Here is a 9,736-nt window from a genome sequence, read left to right on the forward strand (position 1 = left end):
GGGCCTGATTCAGAGCCGCTCGTAAGCGGCCGCTCGTTCGCTCCGAGCGATGTTTGCACATCTGCGCATGCGTATGGGTCGTAATGCGCATGCGCCAACCAGTCAGTGCGGTCAGAAATCGAGCACTCGCAAAATAGCGAGTGCCTGCTAATTTGAGTGACAGGATGAGGCGTTTGTGGGTGGTAACAGGGGAAGGTGCTTGAAAACAGGGAGTGGAGATCTGAACGCAAATGGTCAAAACGGGCGTTTTAAGGGTGTGCATAATTATCAAAGCAGCGTCATCGACCACGTCACTTGGTTGTTTCTTAGCCTGAACTGTTCGCATGATTGCGGTAGGAAAATCCTACCACAAGCACTGCGAGCAGTTCAGACGCCTTTCGATGTACTCGAATAATCTAATAAATAGCAGAGATTATGTAGGATGCGAACGGCCAGGGGGCGTCTTTACAAAATAGCGAGCGCATGTTTCGTTCGCTCGCTTAGACATAGAGGCGTCAACAGACCACAAAGAGCGAGCGCTCAATTTAAATAGCCGGCCCCTTTTTTCTGAACGAGCGAGCGCAAATAGCGTCCGGCTCTGAATCAGGCCCAGTGCTCGAAGTGGGAATTTAGAGGTGGGGGTATGGAGATTGAAATTTCCCCCCTGGGCACCTGCTTCCATATCACCCCATTGTACGTCTCACCCCACCCCCACACTTCTCCCTGCCTGTTCCCCTCTCTCACACCCTGCCCTTCTCACTGATTCCCTCTCTTCCCTCACCCCCTACAATACTAACTGCCTGCCTCCCTCTGTCTACCCCTCTCTCTACTCCCTCTTACCTGCGCTGCTGGAACGGACCTGCCAGGAGCACTGGCCGGGTCTTCGTTGCTGCTGCAGTAGTGCGAGTCAATGAGAAGCTGCCACTTGGCAGCTTCTCATTGGCTGGCGGCCACGAGTCCCGTGATTGGCTGGAGGCCGCGAGCCCCGTGATTGGCTGGCGGCCGCGAGCCCAGTGATTGGCTGGTGGCCGCGAGCCCCGTGATTGGCTGGTGGCCGCGAACCCCGCAATAGGCTGGCGGCCGCAAGCCCCGTGTTTGGCTGCTTATAATGCAGCCAGGACCAGATGGCTGCTTTGTCCCGGCTACATGCCAGCCGATCAGTGGCGGGCTCGGCCGGGGGGGGGGGTGCCATGTGCCCCCTGGGCCGCAGCATCATGCGGGCCACAGGCAGTCTGTGTCACTGTGACACAGACTGCACCGCGAGTGTAGCGCTGACTGGACGGAGTTCGGTCAGCGCTACACAGCACAAACACACAGCCGCCGGAGCCGGCAGCTGTGTGTTTGCTTTAGCAGCCGATGAGAGTCTGACAGACTCTCATCGGCTGCTGCTCCCACTGCCAGAGCCGGACATCTTCCGGCTCCCGCAGTGGGTAATGGGAGTGGCGCGTCACTCCCATAACGCGTCACTCCCATAATGCAAAGCGGCGGACGGAGGAGCTGATCTCGGCGGCGGGACCAGGAGCAGGAGCGGGTGTCAGGTAAGTGTTTTTTTTTTATATATCATGTGTGTCTACTGCGGGGGGTCTGGCACTATAAGAAGGAGACCACTACTGGGGGCACTACAAAGGGGGGACTACTACTACTGGGGGCACTACAAGGGGGGGACTACTACTACTGGGGGCACTACAAGGGGGGGACTACTACTGGGGGCACTACAAGGGGGGTACTACTACTGGGGGGGACTACTACTAGGGCAGTGTTGGCTAACCTTGACACTCCAGCTGTTATGGAACTACATAACCCAGCATGCACTGCTACAGTTTAGCTATTAGGGCATGCTAAAACTGTGGCAGGGCATGCTGGGATATATAGTTCGACAACAGCTGGAGTGTCAAGGTTAGCCAACACTGTACTAGGGGCACTACAAGGGGACTACTACTAGGGGCATTGCATAGGGGGAGGGGACTACTGCTAGGGGCACTACATAGGGGGGAGGGGACTACCACTGGGGGCACTGCATCAAGGGACCACTGCTGGGGGCTCTATATAAAGGGCAATAGTGGGGGTACTGCATAGGGGGAAGACTACAACTGGGGCCACTATTTAAGGGGCACTGCATAAGGGTTACCACTACTGGGGGCACTATATAAGGGGCTTACTACTGGGGGCACAAGGGGCACTGCATAGGGGGGATCACTACTGGGGGCACTACTCGAGGCCTGCATAAGGGTGTCCTCTCCTGATGGGGGGGGGCGCCGTAGCACGCACGTTCTTTCGGACACCCTGGCTACACGCTACTCCTCTGGCAGGACCGCCTGCATGCATTTGCCCCCCAGGCTAAAAGTTGCCAGCCATCCCCTGCAGCCGCTGATCGCGATATGTCCCCTGCGGAACACATCTCTACACATTGCCGCCGCTGGTGCATTCTCTTCTGCGGCTAAAATGAAGTGGGGCCGGGAAGTGGCGGTATGTCAAACCGCCGTATACCACCCCACTTCGACCACTGGTCCAGATTATGTAATAATTATAGCCTGATTCAGATTATTTAATAATTCTAGCAGTGTCGATGCCGCCGATGTTCTTAGTCTGAGCCGCACTGCTCATGAGTTCCGATGGTCACTGCCGGGGACCGCAGAAAAAATTTAGTCGCAGGGAGAGACAATTTCAGTGGTCGTGTCTGGGTGGTACCAAAAGGGTGTGGCTAGCTAGATGCGGCAGTGTCTTGGTCAGGGCTGGTGCAATATTCGATGGTGCGACCTATGATGTGTCTTAATGCACACAGTGGCAGATTAGTGCCGCATCCCGAGGGCGTATCTGTACGAAACCTATCACTGTTAACGTAGCGCATTGCGACAGAAGACACAGTCGCGCCTGAAATGCGTGCACAAATGAATTAGATAATTATAAACTAGGGGCGTAATGAATGAGGTCCTAAATGTTTAGAGGTGTAGAGTAAAAGCCCAATTGCAGTGTACAGTTATGCACAAACAATTCTTGGAAAAAGACAGCCATAAATAGACAACTGCTTTCTGTCATGCACTCCCTATAACCTCAACTATTAAATGTATAGTAATGTTTTATTGCCAGGTCCACCCTAAATGTTAATTTGGGGTCTATGTACCAAGCATCGGAGAGAGATAAAGTACCAACCAATCAGCTCCTAACTTCCATAGCCTGTAACGTGACAATTAGGAGCTGATTGGTTGGCACCATATCTCCATTCACTTTATCTCTCCCCAAGGCTTAGCACATAGGCCCCTTTGTACAATAAAATTTAGCATCGTGCCAAGCGAGACAAATTCAGGACATGTTTGTTACTTGGAAACACATAAGATACCTTTGAGGCAAATTAAATTTAATATTCAATGAAGTATTTTCTTCTGTTTAATTTCGTTAGGTCAAATTCTGCCGTTAAAACAAATTTCTTAGAAAAATGTTGTGTTTGGCGTAAACCGGTGCTGCCCGTATAATACCATTTGTCCTCCAAAGTGCTACCTTGCAAGATCCCCAAATGTACCATGAAAGGCGGCAGTGTATTCTAGAAGAAAGGACCTGTAACATGGCTGGGCTGTTCTAAAAACATTATTTTGCTAACGTTAACTTAGCTGCAAGTGTGGTTTGGAGAAGGACGTATTTAGATTGCGTAGGCTTGTTTAGTGCTCCAGATCTAACTACTAAGATATACCATTTAAGAAAACATACAGGTCTGGATGCTTTGATATGGTCGACGATGTCATGTTTTTACCCAACTGGCCGAACATTTTTTTTTCTTATAGATAAATCAAAAGGATGACGGGGTATTGGTATAACGTGTGGGTTGGCAAGCAGCTGTGGAAATGGCTTTCTATCTGAAAGTTTATTTAAAAATTGCTGAATGTATTTCAACAGAGAGCTTTCTTGTATCAGAAGCCTTTGAAGAACTGTCAAACAACACAAGCAGAACAGATCGGCAGATTAAAGCAAGCGAGCTGAAATACTTGTTCCTGAATGTCAGGGCATTTCAAACTTTTCATTGAAAAGGTGCGGAATGTTATTTTATAAGGGCTGATTTATGAAAGGCTTATAAATAGAGCTGAACAGATTTCTGATAAAGAATTTATTAATTCTATCATCCTGGTCTTTGGTGTCATTTGTTAAGAAATCCATCACAAAGACACTGAGTTGAGTATAATTAATATATGGATGTATGCTCCCTTCCTCTGGAACTCTCTCCCTCTCCGTATCAGACTCTCCACCTCTCTACAAATCCTCAAACGGGGTCTCAAGACTCACTACTTCAAATCCTTCCAGCTCTCATCGTAACCTGCTGCTTACATGCTTCTTCCTCACTGTCTACCCTATCTGTGTCACCCCTGCCTGTATCCCCCCCCCCCTATAGAATGTAAGCTCTCAGGAGCAGGGTCCTCTTCCCTTATGTGCTTTTCCTTCCCTCACTCATATGATCATCTACTCAAAACTCTCCACAAGGGCACTTAACACTTGGTAGCTGATGCCCTGCTGCTTTTTTGAGTGTTCTGATCGCTGCAGCAAATGTTTATAAACCATATTCTTATTCCTGTATTGTCTTGTACTGTAAGTCGCTGTTTTACGAGTTTGCTCATTTCATTAATGTACTTTGTGAGGCGATGCAGAACCCTTATGGCGCCATATAAATAAAGGATAATAATAATATATACAGTATATATATATATATATATATATATACATATGGTCCCCTGTTATCAACCTCTATGTGTGATGCAGATTTTTAATGAAAAATTGGGATGCATGTTTCCATTATTGTTGATTTTTCTTTTTCGTATGCATATGTAATATAGCATTTATAACATAGATCTTCCCTCTGCGAGAGGGGACATCATGGCTGCTCTTATTCAGGAAAGTTTGTGTTGATTAATTAATGTCACTAGCTCCTAGTCTTCTCAGTAATAATATTGGTTCAGCCATACCTTCCACTCATCTACTCCCCCATACAGACAGGACATTTGCAATTTTATGGGACTCCTTAGACAGTCAGGAGTTTTGTCAGTGTTGGGCGCGTTTCACACTTACTATCCTGGGTGGGTTGTGAGTGCATCTGCCACTACTGTGCAGTGTTTTTAGTGGAGCAAAGGGTTTGAGGAAGAGCATGAGGCTCATCCCTGGGGATTATGGGGATTATTTTCATTGAGGAAAATTAGCACAGACTGTCCTGCCTTACAGGGCAAAGATGTTTGGAAGCACAGTTCAGCTAACACAATGGCTTCCACCAGTTACAGATACACATAACTAAAAGTATCACAATGCAAACAGGAGAAGATCACATAAGTGGTCCAATACAAATGTGCTCATGTGTAAGATATACACACACATACATCACATAAAGTAACCCATACGGAAATACTTAGGGGCATTGTTGGCTGGGTAGAAAATATCTGCACACACACACTGTGTACGGAGCAATGATTCTGTGCATGTGTAAGCTCCATCTATTGTGATTGGGATGTGGTGATTTATAGTATAAATTAACCCTAGTGTGTATGTGTATGTATATGTGTTAGGAAATATAGGCCCTCATTCAGACCCGCTCGCAGGCGGGTCAATGGTGGGGCACTGCGTGCGCAAGCCCCGTAGTGAGTGAGAAATTCACTCGCTCCGGGGCTCGCTACAAACGGGGAGGCTGTCGACAGCTCACCCCATTTTGTAAGCGAGGAGGGGGGGTGGCTGGACAAACGGAGGCATTCCTGAAGGAACGCCTGCCATTTGTGGGAGGCCCTATTGACATCACTCGTGATGTCAGTAGTGAGCTTCCCGCTCTATTTGAGCAGGAAGCTCATTGGGGCTTGCGGCAGATTAGACCCTACCACAAGGGTCTTGTCGCAAGCCCGATGGTCGCGATAATCACGACCATCACCTGGCCGCTCGCACAACTTAGCGAGCAGCCAGGAGGCCGGTTTAAAATAAAAAAGCGGCCGCCCTCATTCAGTGCGAGCGCTTGCTTTTTGTGAGCGCCTCTGAATGAGGTCCATAGAGTGTAAGCTCCACTGGGGCAGGGACTGAAGTGAATGGCCAAATATTCTCTGTTAAGCGCTACAGAATATTTGTGCGCTATATAAATAACTGGTAATAAATAAATAATAATATATTTTAATAATATCAATAATGACCACACTCACCAGCAATATTGCTGAAAATAATTTGTTTCACGTGAAACACGTGTGGCTGGACACGGCGTCAAATGTTGGTTTTGTGCACACACTATCTCTTGTCATTAAGTATGCTTCTGGATGAGTAAAGTAAGAAAAAAAAATAACAACAATACGATAAATATCTGCTAAGTGATGAAAGGGAATCGGTATGATTTCCTGGCGGTCGGGATACCGGCCGTCAAAAGATCCCGGTGTTCAACATACTGATGGGCCGGTTAGAAGACTAACCCTAACCCTCCCCCCGGTGGTGCCTAACCCTAACCTCCCCTCAGGTGGTGCCTAACCCTAATGGCCTCTCCCCGCAGGCTAACCCTATCCCTCTCCAGTCGTGCCTAACTCTAACCCACCCCAGGAAGTACCTAAATGTAAGCCCCCCCATCCCCAGGCTAACTCTCATACTTAACTGCATACTTACCTTCGGGATGACGGCGGTCGGGCTGCCGACATCAGTCTCCTGATCTCTTCGGGATGGTGGCATAAGCATTCTGACGGGTATTGGGATTCTGGCGACGGTATATTGAAGTCCGGGATCCTGTCCACCGGCATCTTCACCGCATCCCGATGAAAGGACTATTTGCGTAACCTTACTGAGACCTGCCAACTTTTAATAGTTCAGACAGTGATAAACATGGCCAACAACCCTGGAGCTGTTATTACATGCCTCTACGCCAGTGCTTCTGAAATCCAGCCCTCGGGGCACACTAACAGTGCACTTCCAGATCTCCATGGGGAGCAAAAGTATACTCATTACTCACTGACACATTTTAAAAGGTCCACAGGTGGTTCTAATTATTTCACTTGTGATTCTGTGAGGTGACCTGGAAAACATGAATTGTTGATGTGTCCCGAGGACTGGATTTGAGAAGCATTGATCTACTCATTACTGGGGTGTTGGGGTGATGCCCAGACCCCCTAAGTCCACACTTCAGAACAATTTAGGTCAAATTGGGTCATTTGGGAGCATGTTCAGTATTTTTTCCTCCAGCTGTACAAATTGTAGTTGTTGTGTCAAATTCTAGCCACTTTCTATCCACATCCTACAGTAATATTTCTCAAAATGTTGCAAAATAGGAAAACATACAGTAATTCCCATATACAACAATACACTGACACAGATAAATTATTGTTTATGGCAAGTTCCCACAATAGTGTGAGATAACAGCTGGACTGGTAAACAGGATGTTATAGTGGAAATATGATCTTATCGCATAGAGAAAAACTAACCAGCCCATACGCCATGAAAACTTTCCATACATTTTCCCAGCAGCAGAAATTTTACAATAGGTCAACTATCTGGCCTAAAACATCATGTTCTATCCATCTATTATTTTCTCTTTGCAATAGGAAAGTTCTTTTTAATTTCCTTTGTACATTTCACTTGAATAAATGATAATTGCTGGAATTATCCCATTACTGTCATCTGTGATGAAATACGCTAGTTGTTTTCCTTAAAGTGATTTTCCACATTCATACAACGGTATTGTATTGTTCTGTACATGTGAACCCACAGCGTAAGCCTTTGTGACATCTCGGCAGATGTGTTTAGTTATGCTGCCTCTTGCGTACATCACAGCTTTGCTCTGGGCATGGAATATATTGTAACTGCTTTGTGTCATCCAATAGCAATTGAATTATCACCTCTGCCCAGGTGGTTTACAGGCTTTGGTGAAACATACACAAGTAGTTATAAAGATAAGGCAATATGTTTTGTTCCTGTTTAATTTAAAAACATAGAATGATAGATATAATTTTTTTGGTATCCTAGGCAACCACCTAATTATATGCTTTAGCATTTTTTTCATATTCAACAGTTTTCAAATATATCTTTATTTTTATATTTTTAATCTTTTTGAACTATTTTACATTTTTTGCCTGGTGGTACTGAGGGCTCAAGTCTGGGCTGCCAGTCCCACCATGCTTGCATGAGTCGAATTCTACATAGGCTGGCCCACTTGTTCTCCGCAGTATTGACACATACAAAAAAACCCTCAATTGCTTGTCCCCCACCGGCCCATATGTCCGGTGGGTACTCCAGGCAGCAGATGATCAGCATTGGGAAGTGTTGTTCAGCACATGCACAATGACAATTTTGTGAACAAACTAAAAGAACAGAAAGAAAAAATGTAAAAGGGTGGGGTCCCCCCCGGTACTCCCCATCATGGCATCTATTAAAGATATGGGACCCTCTGTTTGAAAGAGGGGAGTGTCTCTTTAAAACTCGGTACCCTGTAATTGACAATATCGCATCATCAGTACGATCAACAGCAGTGGTGTAAGTGGGAATTTTTAAGTAGGGTTATGGAAAATCTAAGGGCATCAGAAAAGGGGGCGTAGCCACTCAAAAGACATGCCGCCTTTTCATCAGTGCGGTGTACCACACCATAGTACCCCTTATACACATTATGCCACACAATAGTGGTGCACCTTATAACACATTATGCCATGCAGTAGTAGTGCCCCTTATAACACATTTTGCCACACATTAATGCCCCTTATACATATTATGTCACACAGTAATGCACCTTATATACATTATGCCACACACATTAATGCCCCTTATACACATTATGCCACACAGTAATGCTCCTTATACACATTATACCACACACACAGTAATGCCCCATATAACACATTATGCCACACAGTAATGCCCCTTACACCTTATACCAACCATCGTATAACTGATGCAGAGTAATAAGTGCTCCCTTTACAGACAGCACCCTCATATAACATAGCTGAGTAATAAGTACTCCCTATATAGTATCCGTGTATAACATAGCTTATTAATAAGTGCTCCCTATATAGCACCCTCGTATAATATAACTGAGTAATAAGTGCTCCCTATATAGCACCTGTGATAGGATCACTGGTAAAGTGGTCTGTGGCAGGTACATTTGTACAAAAACAAAGAGGAAAGTAGGGCTAGTTGTTGGGGCACACTTAGAAAACTATAATAAAATATAACTTTTATTCGATATATTTAAATAAAATGTGAGGTACCGGAATTCCCCAAGAAGAAACAAAACTATAAGAGTATAAATGTAAAATGGATCTAATAAGGTCCTGAGGTGATCCTCTGGCAAAATACTAAATAATTAATAATCGTACCAATGGGTATGGTATTCGTGATCAAAAAAAGGTAAAGGTGTTTAACCATAAATAGGATACACGAATAAGAGTATGGTTCGTGGTGCTCTGACTGACACACTTGGGGTCCCCAAATATTCCTCTTTAATCTACGGCACCTGGTATTCCCTGGGGGTCTCCCCTCCAAGTACTAACCAGGCCTAACACCTTTTAGCTTCCAAGATCAGACGAGATTGGGCATTTTAGTGATGTATGGCCGTAGTAATAGTCATATGAGGAAGGGTAGAATGCCCCCACCTAGGTCAGAACAGAGACGTAACCAAATGATCGATGTAGGACTAGTACAGTGAAAAGTCCATTTTTATTATAAAAATCGTGTACCAAAAAAGTTTATGCATGAGCATAATTTCATTGTTACATTTGTAATTTATGCGTCAACATTGTCAAGATAGACCGTTCTGACAGAATAGGGATTATCTTAATAA

General features: G+C 45.6%; 1 pseudogene; it reads right to left on the reverse strand.

The window, feature by feature from the left end:
* Positions 1–9,397: 9,397 nt before the first annotated feature.
* On the reverse strand, positions 9,398–9,515 carry LOC148478232 (5S ribosomal RNA; annotated as a pseudogene).
* Between the last annotated feature and the right edge of the window lie 221 nt (positions 9,516–9,736).

Source organism: Taudactylus pleione, unplaced genomic scaffold (assembly GCF_031769625.1).
Source record: "Taudactylus pleione unplaced genomic scaffold, aTauple2 ptg000671l, whole genome shotgun sequence".
Lineage (NCBI taxonomy): Eukaryota > Metazoa > Chordata > Amphibia > Anura > Myobatrachidae > Taudactylus > Taudactylus pleione.